This window comes from Lolium perenne, chromosome 4 (genome assembly GCF_019359855.2).
Source record: "Lolium perenne isolate Kyuss_39 chromosome 4, Kyuss_2.0, whole genome shotgun sequence".
Lineage (NCBI taxonomy): Eukaryota > Viridiplantae > Streptophyta > Magnoliopsida > Poales > Poaceae > Lolium > Lolium perenne.
The window spans coordinates 336,693,845-336,710,443 of NC_067247.2; the positions used below are offsets into that span (position 1 = coordinate 336,693,845).

General features: G+C 42.9%; 1 pseudogene; it reads left to right on the plus strand.

Moving 5' to 3' along the window:
- Nucleotides 1–7,825: 7,825 nt before the first annotated feature.
- LOC127347905 (disease resistance protein RGA5-like) lies at nt 7,826–12,926 on the plus strand (annotated as a pseudogene).
- The last annotated feature ends 3,673 nt before the right edge of the window (nt 12,927–16,599 follow it).

A 16,599-nucleotide genomic window follows, 5' to 3' on the forward strand; every position in this document is an offset into this window, starting at 1 on the left:
AAAGGTGTAATAGTTGATGGCGTCCCCAGAAGCATGGTTACCGCTCAACAAGCAACTTATTAAGAAATAAGATACATAGCTACATATTCTTCACCACAATAGTTTTTAAGGCTATTTTCCCATGAGCTATATATTGCAAAGACAAAGAATAGAATTTTAAAGGTAGCACTCAAGTAATGTACTTTGGAATGGCAGAGAAATACCATGTAGTAGGTAGGTATGGTGGACACAAATGGCATAGTTTTTGGCTCAAGGATTTGGATGCACGAGAAGAATTCCCGCTCAATACAAGGCTAGGCTAGCAAGGTTGTTTGAAGCAAACTCAAGTATAAAACGGTGCAGCAAAACTCACATGTGAGCATATTGTAAGCATTATAAGACTTTACATCGTCTTCCTTGTTGTTCAAACACCTTAACCAGAAAATATCTAGACTCTAGAGAAACTAATCATGCAAACCAAATTTTAAAAAGCTCTATGTAGTTCTTCATTGATAGGTGAAAAGTACATGATGCAAGAGCTTAAACATGATCTATATGAGCACAACAATTGCCAAGTATCAAATTATTCAAGACATTATACCAATTACCACATGCAGCATTTTCTGTTTCCAACCATATAACAATGAACGAAGTAGTTCAACCTTCGCAATGAACATTAAGAATAAAGCTAAGAACATATGTGTTCATACGAAACAGCGGAGCGTGTCTCTCTCCCAAACAAGGAATGCTAGGATCCGATTTTATTCAAACAAAAACAAACCGACGCTCCAAGTAAAGCACATAAGATGTGATGGAATAAAAATATAGTTTCACTAGAGGTGACCTGATAAGTTGTCGATGAAGAAGGGATGCCTTGGGCATCCCCAAGCTTAGATGCTTGAGTCTTCTTAAAATATGCAGGGAAGAACCACAGGGGCATCCCCAAGCTTAGACTTTTCACTCTTCTTGATCATATTGTATCTTCCTCCTCTCTTGACCCTTGAAAACTTCCTCCACACCAAACTCAAAACAAACTCATTAGAGGGTTAGTGCATAATTGAAAATTCATATATTCAGAGGTGACATAATCATTCTTAACACTTCTAGACATTGCACAAAGTTACTAAAAGTTAATGGAACAAAGAAATACATCAAACATAGCAAAATAGGCAATGCGAAATAAAATGCGGAATCTGTCAAAACAGAACAGTCCGTAAAGACTAATTTTTCAGGGGCACTTAACTTGCTCAGATGAAAATGCTCAAATTTAATGAAAGTTGCGTACATATCTGAGGATCACGCACGTAAATTAGCAGATTTTTATAAATTATCTACAGCAGGGGCTGCTCAATTCCGTGACAGCAAGAAATCTGTTCCTGCACAGTAATCCAAATCTAGTATTGATTTTACTACCAAAGACTTTACTTGGCACAACAATGCAATAAAATAAAGATAAGGAGATGTTGCTACAGTAGTAACAACTTCCAAGACTCAAATATAAAATAAAAGTGCAGAAGTAAAATAATGGGTTGTCTCCCATAAGCGCTTTTCTTTAACGCCTTTCAGCTAGGCGCAGAAAGTGTGAATCAAGTATTATCAAGAGATGAAGCATTAGCATCATAATTTGTTCTAATAATAGAATCATAAGGTAACTTCATTCTCTTTCTAGGGAAGTGTTCCATACCTTTCTTGAGAGGAAATTGATATTTAATATTACCTTCCTTCATATCAATGGTAGCACCAACGATTCAAGAAAAAGTCTTCCCAATATAATGGGACAAGATGCATTGCATTCAATATCCAAGACAACAAAATCAACGGGGACAAGGTTATTGTTAACCATAATGCGAACATTATCAATCCTCCCCAAAGGTTTCTTTATAGCATTATCAGCAAGATTAACATCCAAATAACAATTTTTCAATGGTGGCAAGTCAAGCATATCATAGATTTTCTTAGGCATAACAGAAATACTTGCACCAAGATCACATAAAGCATTACAATCAAAATCATTGACCCTCATCTAATGATGGGCTCCCAACCATCTTCTAACTTCCTAGGAATAGAAGTTTCAAGTTTTAGTTTCTCTTCTCTAGCTTTTATGAGAGCATTTGTAATATGTTTTGTAAAGGTCAAATTTATAGCACTAGCATTGGGACTTTTAGCAAGTTTTTGTAAGAACTTTATAACTTCAGAGATTTGATAATCATCAAAATCTAAACCATTATGATCTACAGCAATGGGATCATTGTCCCCAATATTTTGAAAAATTTCAGCAGTTTTATTACAAACAGTTTCAGCAGTTTTAGCAGTTTCAGGCAATTTTGCACGTTTTGCACTAGGAGTAGAAACATTGCCAACACCAATTATTTTACCATTGATAGTAGGAGGTGTAGCAACATGTGAAGCATTATCATTACTAGTGGTGGTAATAGTCCAAACTTTAGCTACATTATTCTCTTTAGCAAGTTTTTCGTTTTCTTCTCTTTCCCACCTAGCATGCAATTCATCCATCAATCTAATATTTTCATTAATTCGAACTTGGATGGCATTTGCTGTAGTAACAATTTTATTATCATTATCCTTATTAGGCATAACTTTCAATTTTAAAAGATCAACATCAGAGACAAGTCTATCAACCTTAGAAGCAAGAATATCAATTTTATCAAGCTTTTCCTCAACAGATTTGTTAAAAGCAGTTTGTGTACTAATAAATTCTTTAAGCATGGCTTCAAGACCAGGGGGTACACTCCTATTATTGTTGTAAGAATTCCCATAAGAATTACCATAACCATTACTATTAGCAGAAGGATATGGCCTATAGTTGTTACCAGAATTATTCCTATAAGCATTGTTGTTGAAATTATTACTTTTAATGAAGTTCACATCAACATGTTCTTCTTGGGCAACCAATGAAGCTAAAGGAACATTATTAGGATCAACATTAGATCTACCATTCACAAGCATAGACATAATAGCATCAATCTTATCACTCAAGGAGGAGGTTTCTTCAACAGAATTTACCTTCTTACCTTGTGGAGCTCTTTCCGTGTGCCATTCAGAGTAATTTATCATCATATCATCAAGAAGCATTGTTGCCGCCCCCAAAGTAATGGACATAAAGGTACCTCCAGCAGCTGAATCCAATAGGTTCCGCGAAGAAAAATTCAATCCTGCATAGAAGGTTTGGATGATCATCCAAGTAGTTAGTCCATGGGTAGGGCAATTCTTCACCAAAGATTTCATTCTCTCCCATGCTTGAGCAACATGTTCATTATCTAATTGCTTAAAATTCATTATGCTACTTCTCAAAGATATAATTTTAGCAGGAGGATAATATCTACCAATAAAAGCATCCTTACATTTAGTCCATGAATCAATACTATTCTTAGGCAAAGATAGCAACCAATCTTTAGCTCTTCCTCTTAAGGAGAAAGGAAACAATTTTAATTTTATAATGTCACCATCTACATCCTTATACTTTTGCATTTCACAAAGTTCAACAAAATTATTAAGATGTGCAGCAGCATCATCAGAACTAACACCAGAAAATTGCTCTCTCATAACAAGATTTAGTAAAGCAGGTTTAATTTCAAAGAATTCTGCTGTAGTAGCAGGTGGAGCAATAGGTGTGCATAGGAAATCATTATTATTTGTGCTAGTGAAGTCACACAACTTAGTATTCTCAACAGTACCCATTTTAGCAGTAGTAAATAAAGCAAATTAAATAAAGTAAATGCAAGTAACTAATTTTTTTTGTGTTTTTAATATGGAGAAAAAGACAGTAAATAAAGTAAAGCTAGCAAATTTTTTTTTTGTATTTTTGATATAAGAGCAAACAAAGCAGTAAATAAAGTAAAGTAAAGCAAGACAAAAACAAAGTAAAGAGATTGGATGTGGGAGACTCCCCTTGCAGCGTGTCTTGATCTCCCCGGCAACGGCGCCAGAAATTTAGCTTGATACGCGTAAAGCACACGCCCGTTGGGAACCCCAAGTGGAAGGTGTGATGCGTACAGCAGCAAGTTTCCCTCAGTAAGAAACCAAGGTTTATCGAACCAGTAGGAGTCAAGGATCACGTGAAGGTCGTTGGTGACGGAGTGTAGTGCGGCGCAACACCAGGGATTCCGGCGCCAACGTGGAACCTGCACAACACAATCAAAGTACTTTGCTCCAACGTAACAGTGAGGTTGTCAATATCACCGGCTTGCTGTAAACAAAGGATTAAATGTATAGTGTGGATGATGATGTTTGTTTGCGAAGAACAGTAAAGAACAGAGTTTGCAGTAGATTGTATTTCAGATGTAAAGAATGGACCGGGGTCCACAGTTCACTAGTGGTGTCTCTCCCATAAGATAAATAGCATGTTGGGTGAACGAATTACAGTTGGGCAATTGACAAATAAAGAAGGCATAACAATGCACATACATATATCATGATGAGTACTATGAGATTTAATCAGGGCATTACGACAAAGTACATAGACCGCTATCCAGCATGCATCTATGCCTAAAAAGTCCACCTTCAGGTTATCATCCGAACCCCTTCCAGTATTAAGTTGCAAACAACAGACAATTGCATTAAGTATGGTGCGTAATGTAATGAACACAAATATCCTTAGACAAAGCATTGATGTTTTATCCCTAGTGGCAACATCACATCCACAACCTTAGAACTTTCTGTCACTGTCCCAGATTCAATGGAGCATGAACCCACTATCGAGCATAAATACTCCCTCTTGGAGTCACAAGTATCAACTTGGCCAGAGCCTCTACTAGCAACGGAGAGCATGCAAGAACATAAACAACATATATGATAGATTGATAATCAACTTGACATAGTATTCAATATTCATCGGATCCCAACAAACACAACATGTAGCATTACAAATAGATGATCTTGAACATGATAGGAAGCTCACAAGATCTAACATGATAGCACAATGAGGAGAAGACAACCATCTAGCTACTGCTATGGACCCATAGTCCAGAGGTGAACTACTCACACATCGATCCGGAGGCGATCATGGTGATGAAGAGACCTCCGGGAGATGATTCCCCTCTCCGGCAGGGTGCCGGAGGCGATCTCCTGAATCCCCCCGAGATGGGATTGGCGGCGGCGTCTCTGGAAGGTTTTCCGTATCGTGGCTCTCGGTACTGGGGTTTTCGCGATGAAGGCTTTAAGTAGGCGGAAGGGTAGGTTTAGGGGCAGCACGAGGGCCCCACACACCAGGGCGGCGCGGGCCCAGCCCTGGCCGCGCGGCCCTGGCGTGGCGGCGCCTCGTCGCCCCACTTCGTAATCCTTTCGGTCTTCTGGAAGCTTCGTGGAAAAATAAGACCCTGGACGTTGATTTCGTCCAATTCCGAGAATATTTCCTTTGTAGGATTTCTGAAACCAAAAACAGCAGAAAACAGCAACTGGCTCTTCGGCATCTCGTCAATAGGTTAGTGCCGGAAAATGCATAATAATGACATAAAGTGTGTATAAAACATGTGAGTATCATCATAAAAGTAGCATGGAACATAAGAAATTATAGATACGTTTGAGATGTATCAGATCTCACTTTTGATGCATGCCCATGGAAAGATACCTAACCCACATAGACAACACAAGAGCACATATATGATGGGTTATTTTATGAGGCATAATTGACAAGGCTTACCATACCACGTGACTTCACGTGGCACATTCTTCATGCTTCATGTGTTGACCAAAGTTGAATCTATTCTTCACTCTTTGTATTGATAAACCTTGTATCTTCTCATGCTCTATCATACTATCTTGAGGTGTATAAGGAATTCTTCATTTATTTGCATGCTCTAAATCTTAGTCAACTATAGCTCAACTTATGAGACTATCATGACACCGACTTAGAGCCATAACTTGAATTCTTCACTTGGAATCAAGCTCTCAAGATCTTGATCATTCATTGCTTACCACATAAGCTAGAGCATGGCTAATATTGAGTTCCACATAAGAACTCTATCTTCATTTCTTCTTCTTGATCATATCACATATATATCTTCAAATCGATGATCTTGATGCCAATACACAAGGTATATCTTTATCTTCATGGCATCCATACTTGAATCCAACACATGGAATACATGTAGGACCTATGGAATATTCCTTCATGTAAACTCAATGAAAACATTAGTCCATAGGGGTTGTCACTAATTACCAAAACCACACATAGGGGCAATATACCCTTAGAAGATGTATATTTGCTCGGCGTGTGGCTGACATGCGGCTCCCACGCCCAAAATTTTCAGCCTCAAGAGGCGCCGGCGTGCCCGATTCACGCCCTTGGCGAAGGGGCCGGCACGGGGTTGCCGACGCTCCTATTGGGCTCGTAAAAACGCCGGCACCGTTTGGGGCGCGCCGGTGCGAGCCCATTTTCGCTCTCAACCCCCAAATTGCTATCGGGGCCGCTATCGGGGGGCGCCGGTGGAGATGCTCTTACACCCTTCTATCTAAAATCAGAAAAAGGTAGCGATCCTAGTCAGATTTCCTTCCACGGGCGTTGACCTGGGGTTGGGCGCATGGAGCTCGCCTGCTGCGGTCAACGGAGGAATCAAGGCGGATCCAGGGATAACCACATCCAACCGCGTCCCGGGCTTATTTAGGAGGGGAATGGAAAAAGCACCGTCGACCATCACCGTCTCCATCCTCCAGAGCACGACGGTAAACAGCAGCAACCTCACCAACCACCGACTGCGGCCCGATTGCATAGGCGGAGATCTTCCTCGCGGCATGGCGTAGACTGCACATAGGCAACACAAACTCTAGATCTAGACCTACTAGTAATACTACTATGGACAGAGGACCGGCCTCTCCCCTCACATTGTCGCCAGACGGCGAAGCCGCCGACTAAGAGGGAGGGGAGAGCCGGGGGCGACGCGGAGACTCTCAAGGAGAGGGAGGAAGGAGAGATAGTCAAAAGGGGAAATGAGAGCCTCCGGTCGATGCATGATGGACATGGAGTATATGGGTTGTAAGAAGAACTATTGCAGTATTGCTAGCCACTGTAACATAAAATCATACTCCCACAAATAATTCAGAACTTTTATCTCTAATTCTGAATGAGCAGAAATCATTTATACTCCCACCAATAATTCACAACTTTTATCTCTAATTCTGAATGAGCAGAAATCATTTATACTCCCACCAATAATTCAGCGATCACATCTTATTTAGGTGCCACATTGCCTATTCTATTTCATGCGGAAGGCATGCACTTGAGCAAACCATGCTGCCTTCCAAACAATCTAGCATGGTGCTTCACAAAATTCTGTCTTCTCCTGCAGTCTTTCTTACTCCTTAAACGTGAAGAGAATTTGTTTCCGGTGATCAGGTGGTGACCACAAAGGAAATCAAATATTGGCTTCCCAAGACCTGAGTTCAAAGCTCAGGTCACCTACTATCGTCTGTGAGGTACTTTTGAGTGGCTTCAGTGGGTGACACAAGTAAATTAAGGTTACTTTTGTCTTCAAATCATGATGTTTACTTCGTGATATTTTCAATGTTTATGGTTTCTGCAAGGGCATAACATATTTGCAAACATTATGGCCCTGGTTAGAATCTGCTGCAGTAGTTTTGCATACAATTACCTTTAGTCTCTCATCCTTAATTTTTTTTCTAGGTCTACTCGTAAGAATTTGGGAAATCTCTATAAATTTCTAAGCTAGTTTTGTTATGTTTTTTTTTGAAAGGAATACTATAGGGGAAGCCACTACAGTGATTTTTTTTTGAAATTATAAGAACCTAAATCTGCGTCCCTGGAGACTTGAACCTGGATGGCTAAGTTGTACATCCACTTCCTTAACCAATCTTTATGTTTTACAGGGATATGGCCCTATCAATCGTGTTAGCAAGCGCTTCAACGGGTGTGATGAACTCCCTCCTTGAGAATCTTAGTACCCTGATGGGGGATGAGTATCGGAAGCTCAAAGGCGTGCGGAATAAGGTTGTGTCCCTTCATGAAGAGTTGAGTAGCATGAATGCTCTTCTTGTAAAGCTGGCAGCAATGGACGAGCTTGATGTTCAGGCTAAGGTGTGGAGAGACCAAGTGAGGGAGATGTCCTATGATATTGAAGACTGCATCGATGACTTCATGCATGACCTTGAAGTAAAAGGTGCAACCACTGGGTTTCTCAAGAAGACTGCTGAGCGCTTTAAGAAGCTCAAGGTGCGTCATCAAATCGCCAACAAGATCAACAGGATTGAGGCTCGTGTACTTCAAGTGCATGAGCGGCGCATAAGGTACACGCTTGATGAGTACAACCCTACAACCAGTATTGTCCATATTGATCCACGAGCACTCGCTATTTTTGTGGATGCGGCTGGTCTCGTGGGTATTGAAACCCCCAGAGATGAGCTTATTGAGTTGTTTATGGATCAAGGTCAAGAGCTAAAGGTGGCTTCTATTGTGGGATTTGGAGGTCTCGGAAATACCACCCTTGCCAGTGAAGTGTGCCGCAAGATCGAAGGGCAATTTACCAGTCATGCATTTGTATCAGTATCTCTAAAGCCTGATATACCAAGGCTTCTCCAAAATTTATTGTTGAAGCTTACTCGACAACAGTCGTCTCAAAATAGCAGCTTTGATGATGTGGTTAGAAATATCAGAGAGTATTTATTGAATAAAAGGTAACATTTTATTATGTGTATTTCATTGTAGGAATACACACTTTTACCAAAATACAATAGCAAGTTCTGCACTCTTAAAGTCTTTTTAGATAAATCATTTCGAAATAACCATTTCCAGCGCAACCATAGCATGTTCCTTAAAGGTTAGGACATATATGTCTCTGTTAGAGAATTGTCACATATAAAATGAATTAGTCCACTGTAATATTGGACTATGAACATTTTTTATAGAATGAAAGAGGTTCTATATTTCCCGATGTAACTTTGCATACAGCTCAAACCACCTTGAAACTTGCCAAGATTATGGTATATCTCAGTAAAATCAAACTCCTTCGAAGAAAGAGGGTATAAATGTTTTGCAAATTTTACCCTTACGGATTTGATTTTAATTGTATTTCAATACTGGAATACTCATATTTATAACACTGAAGCAACAACCAATTCTAAATGAGTAAAAAAATCAGTAGAACTAGCTAGCTACTGAGATCAGTGTTGTCCTTGAACTGGTAGGGAAAGAGCCAGTGCCGTAGTGGAAGCCTGACCATACACTAGGAGGTAGGTCAGCCAGTCCTTGTTGGTGCAGTTGGCGCTAGTGCACGTGTGGCACTTTCGGTGAGGTTGTCTCTGGAGTGGGTTGGGAAGAACGCGCCCGTGAGTGGTCCGAGAACACTAGCCGTTGAGGTTGTGTGGCCTGTGGGGGGAGGGAATAGGGAAGTGAACAAGATCAAATCAATTGACGTCCGACAAATCGCTTACCCCGTGTGAGAGTAATTCATTTTGCCCTTTGTGATCTGTGGAACTGTTGGCGTATTAAGCCTCCATACTAGTAATACATTTGCATTATAAGCACTAGTTTTAGCTTCACACAATTAATATAGACACTAAAGTTAGTTGGATGTTAGGCCTCCACTGATAAATGTTTCGCTGTTCCAGTGAGAGTACATATTATCTTTGTTTACTTTCCAGTTCAACTAAATGATGAACTGGCGAGGACAAGGAAATGGAAGTTATTACATATATTGCAAAACGAATGCATGAGCGTCAAAGGTTGTTATACTGTCTACAATGTAATTTACATAGATCTAATTAATAGTACATATTATCATGGTTTTGACATGTACACGTAGAATTAGTGGTTTTAGGGAATAGGACTATAATTTCCCAAGCTTATAAGATCTCACTATCAACTGACCTTTATGTGTTCTCAACGGTGATGTGATTTGCAGGTACTTTATTATAATTGATGATTTATGGGATATGTTAGCATGTGATATTATTAAATGTGCTTTTCCAGAAAATAATCATGGCAGTAGAGTGCTAACAACTACCAGGATTACTTCTGTTGCTGCAGCTTGTTGCTCTAAAAGCAGAGGATGTGTTTACAAGATGAAATGTCTTAAGGAGCATGATTCAAGAAGAATGTTTTTTAGCAGAATATTTGGTTCAGAAGATTCCTGCCCTACTGAATTAGAAGATATTTCAAAAGATATTCTCAGAAAATGTGGTGGTCTGCCACTTGCTATCATCAGTATATCGAGCCTTCTAGCTGATCAACCAAAGACAACATTTGAGTATGTAAGGAAGTCTCTCGGATTCATATTTGATGGAAATCTGACTCATGATCAGATGAGACAAATTTTTGACCTTAGCTTCAGAAACCTTCCTAACCATCTTAAGACATGTTTGCTCTATCTTGGCATGTATCCAGAGGACCACGAGATAAGCAGGGTTGATTTATTGAGGCAATGGATAGCAGAAGGTTTCGTGTGTCCAGGGACGGAGCCAGAAATGAAATAAAACGGGGACAATCTTAGTATGAGGGGGCAGAACTAGCTAAAATTACACAAATAAGGCGTTGCCATGGCTTGTGTTCAAAGGAAAATCGTGAGCATAGGGGGGGGGGGGGGGGGCAGCCCCCCCACGTCCCCCCTTGTCTCTGTCCCTGCGTGTGTCCAACCCCTGGGCTAGATGCAGAGGATGTTGCAATAAGCTACTTCAATGAGCTTATTAATAGGAGCATGATCCAGCCTCTGGATACTGACACTAAAGGAGAGGTGGAGACCTGCAGAGTACATGATATAATGCTAGATGTCATCAGATCCAATGTTGACGAAGATAATTTCATTTATGTGCTAAATGACCTGGAAGCCATGTTAGGGATGCACAGAAATATCCGGAGAGCTTCACTCCAATGCTCTGGTGAAGAGTGCAGAGTGACATCAGCAATGGTCAACGGGTCATTATCAAAAGTTCGATCAGTCTATGCTTTTGGAGGGTTTTCTTGCAATTCTCTGATATTGCTGAAATACGTCTGACATAGGCATCCCCAATGGATCTGCCGAAGATGGTACCCGGGGTTTACTGAAGGCCCATGACTCGAAGAATACGAAGCCCGGAAGCCCAATTAACTGTCGATATGGAAAGATAGAATTGTATTAGGAATAAAGACTTGTAACCTATACGGGACGAACTCGAAGAGTCTCCCAGAGTTTGTAACTTGTACAATACGAAACCCTCGGCTCCGCCTCCTATATAAGGGGGAGTCGAGGGACGAAGAAAGGATTGATTTCATTGTCAATACAACCCTAGTTTTCTAGCAGTCGAGTAGTTTTCTGGCGGAAACCCTCGAGATCTACTTGCCCTCTACTTCCATGAAAACCCTAGTCTACAATCCGTAGGCATTGACAAGTCGATACCTTGTCAATTGGCGCCGTCTGTGGGAATTAGAGGCGACAAGGAGCTGATCTCGATGGCACGCTCAACATCGTCGACATCTTCGGTGGCAAGTAATGCGATGGACGGAGGTAAATAGATTAGCGGAAATGATGTGCTAGATCTCACTGGTATGTCTATGTTGTTTCTATTGAGATACTTAAGGGTGGGTGGGGGTATAAGGATTAAGATACCTAGCCAAATTAAATTTTATTTTTCGATAAAAGAGCATAGCCCCGACATCAATAGATGCATACGGCTTGCTTTATTGGGTCGCGGTATGAGGATTAAGCTACCTAGCCAAATTGGTATGCTACAGCAACTGGAGACACTTGATCTAGGTTATCGCGCCGCCGAGCTTCCATGTGATACTGCTAGTTTGCCCAAGCTGTTTCATCTCATTGTTCCCGTAGATACAATATTTGGTATCCGTATTGGCAGATAGAGACTTCTGCGAACTCTACGAGATTTTGATATTTGGGCGAACTCTGTGGAGAATATCGAGGGCCTAGGTGAGATGACCAGCCTAAGTGATTTTGCTTTCAATGGATGGGAGAGGACTTGGTGGAAGGGGCATGACGTATGGATGTCTTGCGCTCTTCTCTGCAAAGGATAAGCGGCAGCCTCAGTATCCTTCGAATGCAAAGTTGGGATTCTCAGAAATTGGATGGCTGGACCACATTTTCCCCTCCACCTATCCATCTTCGAGAGATGAAGATGTGGGGCTGCGTGTTTTCGACGATCCCCAATTGGTTTGGTCATCTCCGCGACCTCCAAAGCTTGCGTTTCAAGGTCAGGGCGACATGGTTGAAGGATGATGGTGTTGCTATTCTTGCAGGGTTGCCATCACTTGTCTATCTCGAGTTGGAGTCAGAAGAACCTCTCGAAGAAAGGATGCGCATCCCTGGCAGCGGCATGGCTTTCCAAGCTCTCAAAGACTTTCAGCTCTATTGTCGGGCCCGGTTGCTGACTTTCGAAGCGGGTGCTATGCTTGTGCTCAAGAGGCTTTGTCTCCAGTTAATACCGAGTAGTTGCGAGAATGGTGGGTCTGTGGAGGGTCCACTAGATGGCATTGAGCACTTGCCAGCTGGCCTCAGAGAAATCGATATAGGGATCAAGGGTGAAAGAGATGAGGCTCTGACGTCTTCGTTGAAGAACGGGTTTGAGGAGTATCATCCCGGCGCTGCCTTGAAGATCCGGTATTGGTGACGATTCTCGTCTCCTACCACTTCCTGCCGCACGGTAAATCGTGCACTCGTATGTGTTTGTTTGAACCATTTATTGATTAATTTCTGCGTGGAAGTTCCATCCACGTAGTATTTCTGGCACACTTCTCAGGTTGTTAGCGAACCTTTTCGACCTTTGTATATTTAATCATGCCCACTTATCTGCTATCTGCTGTAATCATGCACTCTGCCGTTTGTCGGTCGCGTGAAGCCTTGATCAAGCGAGATGTGTGCTCGTATCGTCGTATGCCGATTTTGTTGCATGGAGAAATGCCTACTGCTGTTCCTGCAAGGAAAATTCAGCTCCATCTAGTGGACGCTGACGGTTACATCTAGTGGTTTGATGAGTTAAATCATTCACTGGTAGTGGTTACATCCCGTTGGTTTGCAGAATTGCAGTGTGACATGAGCTAATCCTACAAGTAGTTGAAAAGTCAGCGAACTATGATACAGTGGGCTGCGCACACAATATATAGCTAGCAGATTATTCTTCAGCGTTGAACTTATGTACGTCCAAGGTTTTTGTGAGATGTGATGCTTGAAGGAATCATTAGCTGGTTTGATGGATCAATACCTTCACTGATTTTCTCTACTAGCTGGTTTGGGCAATCAGTACGTGTGAAATTTTCCTAATTCGTTCACCGTTCATAAATTTTGCCAGATAATTATACTATTCAATTTTTCCCAAGTATTTCTTATTACGTAGTGCAGTGGTGAGCACATGCTCGTGAGCACTCAATAGAAAAGATGTTGGTTCCAAATATTGCTTAATTTTGAACTATATTGCTTGCTCCATCACTCCATTGTTGTTCGGCTAAGGGCATCTCTAGTGAGCCGACCTAAACGAACCAAACACAAAGCGATCGGCTTGTCCACCTCATCGCAAACCTGGCCTAAATTTGGGTTCGAATTGCGTCGGCACGCACATCAAACGCGTCTACGCGCGTCCCCCTCTGCTACCTATATGGCCCGCCTGCTAGTGTCATAGAAGCCATTTCTTCACGCGCTACAGAAAACGCGAAATTGGTCGGCGCCAAAAACCCTACCCACTTTTGTGATGGATGTCGTCGCCGCCATGGACGTCGACCCTGCCGCCCCAGCTCTGGCACCTACCACCGCACCTCCGGCTGAAAATCGTGCCGCTAGGCGCAAGCAGAAGGCTAGGGTGCCAAAGAAAGAGATGATGATTGAGGAGAGGGTGGTCCAGACCAAGAACCGTGGCGCACCCTCGTCAGGGCGAGAGAAGTCCATCTTGCTACTGACGCTGCAGCAAGGGCGGCCGCTTATATGTCATTGGAGATCCAGGCCGAAGCCAACGCCCAGCTTGGGTCGTCGCTGAGGTCATCCTCATTCTGAAGCGGGAGGCGCTCTGAGGCCATGTCCAGGCCTCGTTGACGAGCTCTATAAGTTCCCAGGCTGCACTACTACCTCTGCATCGATGACCATCGCATTTTCCATCGTCTTCGCCTTACTCGGTCGTGCAGGTCCAACAACTGTTGTTCCACGTCTCGTTGTCGAAGGTCCCGTCCGCTGAGCTTGACCTCAATCGGTCACCGACGTGAGCTGATTTGGGGCCATGGTGTACCCGGAAGACCCATGACATCCCGTTGGAGAACATTCCCGCGCCCATCAACCTGTTCGTCGAAATGCCGCTGACCCTCACAACACCGGACGACGAGGTATGACTGCGTCCGTGCGTTTCCATTGTCATTTGACATTCCCCCTGTGATGACCAATGATCCATATGCGTACTTCGCGGAGGACGACGAGACGTACATGCAGGTCATGCTCAATGGTGGCGGCTTCATCCCGGATGATGGCCCTGGGATCGAGGAACAAACACAAGGGTACGACATCGACGAGGCGCCATTTTTTCCCCAATTTCGCGAACTAGTAATGTACCGAGAAGGAGGAGGCCATCGTCAAAAGGGAGGAGAAGCGCTGCCGAGAGAAAGAGACCACATGTGTCACCTTCATCGATATCACCAAACAAGCTTTACAAGTCCAAAAGCTTAACGCAGAGGCCAAGTTATTCGCGGCGGAGAGCGGGATCATGCTCGCCGACTTAACTGCTATGGATGTGGCCCAAAGGACATGCTTCGAGAAGAAACGAGCCATCATCCTCCAACACGATTCTTGATGGCAAATATCTATCCCTATGGTCCTTTGCTACATTGAAACTTGCCTCCCTTTGGACATGGATATACACTATTTGGGAGAGCAACTTAATCTCCTTAAAGTGGGTTTTTGGCTATATTTATTGTTTTCTGTTGCCTCGAAGATGCTTCCTTCACCATAGTGGAAACTTGCATCTAGTCATGTTAGAGCATCTCCAGTCGCGTCCCCCAAACCGTCCCCCAAAGCGATTTGTGGCGCGCCGGACAAAAAAAATGTTCCCAACCGCGTCCCTGATACGTCTCCAACGTACCTATAATTTCTGATGTTCCATGCTTGTTTTATGACAATACTTACATGTTTTGCTTGCACTTTATAATGTTTTTATGCATTTTCCGGAACTAACCTATTAACGAGATGCCGAAGGGCCAGTTGCTGTTTTCTGTTGTTTTTGGTTCCAGAAAGGCTGTTCGGGCAATATTCTCGGAATTCGACGAAATCAACGCCCAGAATCTTATTTTTCCCGGAAGACCCCAGAACACCGAAGGAGAGTCGGAGGCGGGCCAGAGGGCGACCACACAATAAGGCGGCGCGGCCCCAGGCCTGGCCGCGCCAGCCTATTGTGAGGAGCCCCCAGGCGCCCTCCTGCGCTGCCTCTTCGCCTATAAGACCCCTTTCGACCTAAAAACGCGATACGAATTGACGAAACTCCAAAAAGACTCCAGGGGCGCCGCCACCATCGCGAAACTCCAATTCGGGGGACAGAATTCCGGCACCCTGCCGGGACGGGGAAGTGCCCCCGGAAACCATCTCCATCAACGCCACCGCCTCCATCATGCTCCGTGAGTAGTTCCCCCATGGACTACGGGTTCTAGCTGTAGCTAGTTGGTATTCTCTCCCCCATGTATTTCAATACAATGATCTCATGAGCTGCCTTACATGATTGAGATTCATCTGACGTAATCGGTGTTGCGTTTATTGGGATCCGATGGATTGTTACATTATGATTAGTCTATCTATAAAGTTTGTGAAGTTATTGTTGCTGCAATCTTGTTGTGTTTAATGCTTGTCACTAGGGCCCGAGTGGCATGATCTTAGATTTAAGCTCTATACTTATTGCTTAGATTGTATCTACAAGTTGTATGCACATGTCTATGTCCGGAACCAAAGACCCCAAAGTGACAGAAATTGGGACAACTGGAGGGGAAGGCTTAGATATGAGGATCACATGTTTTCACGGAGTGTTAATGCTTTGCTCCGGTGCTCTATTAAAAGGAGTACCTTAATTTCCAGTAGATTCCCTAGAGGCCCAGCTGCCACCGGCTGGTAGGATAAAAGATGTTGTACAAGTTTCTCATTGCGAGCACGTATGACTATATATGGAAAACATGCCTACATAATTAATGATCTTGATGTTCTGTCTTAATGCTATTTCAATCCTATCAATTGCCCAACTGTAATTTGTTCACCCAACACTTGTTATTGGAGAGTTAGCACTAGTGTAGATAGCTGGGAACCCCGGTCCATCTTTCATCATCATATACTCGTTCTACATGACATTGGAAGTAGTATCAACTATTTTCTGGTGCCATTGCTCTCATATTATTGCTATCGCGTATTACTTGTTATCTTTGCTCTCAAATTACTGCTGCTTTCACATCACCCCTGTTACTAGTACTTTTCCAGGTGCAGCTGAATTGACGACTCAGTTGTTAAGGCTTATAAGTATTCTTTACCTCCCCTTGTGTCGAATCAATAAATTTGGGTTTTACTTCCCTCGAAGACTGTTGCGATCCCCTATACTTGTGGGTTATCAGTCCCCAAAGTCGCTTTTTGTCCGGCGCGGCCCGATACGGTGTCCGGCGCCCCGAGGCCGTCCCCGTCCCCACAGGGGACGGTCCAGGGACGCCGAACACACCGA